Source organism: Setaria viridis, unplaced genomic scaffold (genome assembly GCF_005286985.2).
Source record: "Setaria viridis unplaced genomic scaffold, Setaria_viridis_v4.0 scaffold_148, whole genome shotgun sequence".
In the NCBI taxonomy this organism is placed as follows: Eukaryota; Viridiplantae; Streptophyta; class Magnoliopsida; order Poales; family Poaceae; genus Setaria; species Setaria viridis.
This window is the reverse complement of record NW_027255873.1, coordinates 40,001-43,262: the sequence shown is the minus strand read 5'-3', so window position 1 is coordinate 43,262 and position 3,262 is coordinate 40,001.

Genomic DNA, 3,262 nt, shown 5'->3' with positions numbered 1-3,262 from the left:
AAATGTGTCGAAATTTATCTCAAGATTGCTAAAACACTTCAATCCTAAGAATTTCCATATTTCATTCAAGGACGATAATCGAATAGTTTGATCTTCTTTTACATACCAACTATAACGATATTGTTGCTCAGTAGTTACCCATTGAGCTATTGCTGATAATAGTGGTCGCTTATTGTCCTTATTAAATATTGACACCCACTCAACACAGAGTGCTGGAGGGCGAACTATAAAATAAAATCGATTTGTTTCTTCTCATCCACTACTGTAGTAATATAATTGAGAATATATTTAATTATACAAGTCACTAATACAGCTTTTATTGAAAATATAATTGCTGATGATAAATACACATACAACGGATCGGAGTTCGCCAGAATACGACGACATGCTGAGTTCTCAACGACTAGCATGAATTGAAGGACGCTGATTGCCGTTGTACCTATTGATAAAGGATTGGACAACTCGACACGGACTACGCAACGGGCTTCAAGGAATTGAAGAATCAACTAGTCACTACGCTGCATACTCGTACCAGGGAATGTTGCAGACCGACGGGCACTTCGTTGCTGGGCTGGAATAGAAACTGACGTATGGAGGACTTGTGAGATCTTTCACTCTTCGACAACGAAAGCCTTGAGGACGTCAGCGATGTGTTATAGGGACGTCTCGCTCTCTTGCTTAAATTAACTTCCTTCCTTAACTCAGATCTAAATGGCTTCCTTTGGATCGACATTAACTTAGGCGTAGAAAGAGGTCAAAGCACGGGCATGGAAAAGGGATTATATGGCGTGCTGGGCTGGATGAAAGAAGCAACTACGCCTACAATGAGAATAGCAGGACTCCCACTAGCTGACAGAGAACTCCCAGCCAAAATGAAACTGGACTTCCAGCAATAGCAGCAATGTCACTAGAACCTTTCATACTGGAGAATAACTAGAAGTTTATGGGGAATACAACCCTTAAGGTTTGGCTGTCAGACTTTTCTGCGTAATTTGAATTATTCATTTCATTGCTCGAAGCTGGCTCGTATTTCAGGTTTTCCTAGCGTATGTAATGTCTGGCCGCCCCTTCCTTGTTCAGGAATTCCTGGCCATGGGCGGTATTCACTTTATATCGCGTTCACAAGCTTCTTCTGGCGTACGTAATGTGAGGTCTTTCCTTCGCTCCGCTACTAGTTCTCCTGGGCCAAGATTGATTTGGGGCATCATGTTCAATTGTGAGTTGGACAGTTCGTTCCGGATCTGCATAGTCAGAAAATCTCGTTCCAACCGGTCATGAAAGTTAGTGGAAGTGTATGACTGCTTTCTTTGTTAGGTGATTGATAGACTTTCGTTTTCCATAACTCTCGAGCTCATTCATCGTAGAAAGCGTGCATTGTGCTCTTCCTATCGTCGTATAAAGGTGTCTGTTTTTCAGTTGGTTGGAAGGAAGCTCGAAATTCTTGGTTCGGTTAACCTCGATATATTGATTTTCCGGGACACTCTCCATTACTGCCTAAGGTGCTGGAAAGAGGTAGAAAGTAGGCCTAGGGTGGGCCTAGCGGATTTTCTCATCCTCTGCTCGTAGCGTAGGGATCAGGGGCACCGACCAGAAGCTAGACAGAAGAATGACCTTATTTTCCTTTACTCTCCATTCCATTTGTCCTTCAACCGGATTAATGGTCAACGACATTTACAGCCTTTCCTTCACACAAGGTTTTTAATCCATCTCCCCTGCTTAGGACAGTAAGGGGAAGTAGCGATATTCCGATTCCTTCGTGGGGAATCAACGAAGGCAGCCGGTCCAGCTGCTTTAGTACTTAAGTTAACGCCCCAGCCCTTATCCCGCGATGAGAAGGTAGATGCGGTAAGCCAACTCCTATCCTTCTTGCGGAAAGGGCATTCAATGCCATCTGAATTCCCTTCCTTGCTTCGAGGAGCAGGTCGAATAGTCAAAGAAGGGGATGGCTAATTCCAGGAATAGAGTAGCATTCTCAGGCACTACCCTCAGTTGCAGCCTCAGTCCATATAAAACAGTCAATCTACCAGCTGCAGAGGCTGCAGATACATGTCCACCACCTGTTTATCTACTACCATAAGCGGGAGCAGTTGCTGGTAAAGAGTGTAGTGAGGGCTTTCATTTGCGCGTTAAGGGCAGTTTCTGTTATAGCACTAGAAATCAGTGCCGTTAGTCCCTTCTCGAACAGCAGTTTTAGCAATTGAATCAGCTGTTTCCTAATAGACTAGGCTGTTAGCAGGATTTGCTGGCGAGACAGATGAGGAGGCATAGAAGGAGCAATTCCATTATGTGCTAAAGGCTGCGGAATAAGAGCTCTTAGTCCTTTCGGCGTAGAGAACGAATCCTCTGTTGCAAGAAGAAGGGCAATGCCGATTGTAAGGTTAAGTATTACGTACGTCAAAACCAGTCAGTGACTCATTTAAGTGTTGTGCGAAAAGGTAGCCTTTTGGCAACTGCAACCATCCATAGCGGGCGACGGAAGATCAATAGGCTGTTTTTTCATAAGTTGATAAAAGGAGAGAGCAGCTTAATGAGAGAAGTAGCAGTGAGGGCGCTAAGCAGGTGTCAAGTTAATTGGTCTGAGAGCCAAGCCAGCTTTCAAGTAGTAAAAAGCAGGCATTAAAGTAGGTGAGTAAGTCAAGTTCTCTATATGCTTGAAGCTGATTACGCGCCTTTGTTGCCTTCTGTCTTCTTCCCTTTGGTAGTTCTGTTTCCAGCTGAGGAATTGGAATAAATAAGTAAGGCTAACTAAAAGAGAGAAGAGGGTCTACAGTCATTCTATCTCAACACTGAAGAATAAGACGTCTATCCTTACTCTTGCATTAAATAGAATAATCAGAAAGGGAGGGGAGTATAGATAATATAATATAAGGAAGCGCCCAGGCAAACCCATAATAAGGCTGATGAAAGCGAAGCAGAATTGAAAACACATAAGGTACACTCTTAATCCTTACAGCACATCTTGACTAAAAAGAAAGGAAGGATAAAGTAAAAGAAGGACTCGAAACAAGCAGATATAGAATATAAAGATGAAAGATTGAATGCTTTCTCAGAGATAGATTTTTACTTTGAAATTGCTTGGGCTTGAACAAAGCCATTCTTCGCCTTTCTTCGCTAGTTCGCTTTAGTACATAGGGCAATACTGAATTCTATCTTTTGCTTAGGCTTTCAACACTTATTTGATTCTTCTCTTGATTATTTGCTTTCGCCCTAGGCAATCTCTTTGCTTGCTTGAACTTATCTAGTTTTGTCGGACAACCTCGCT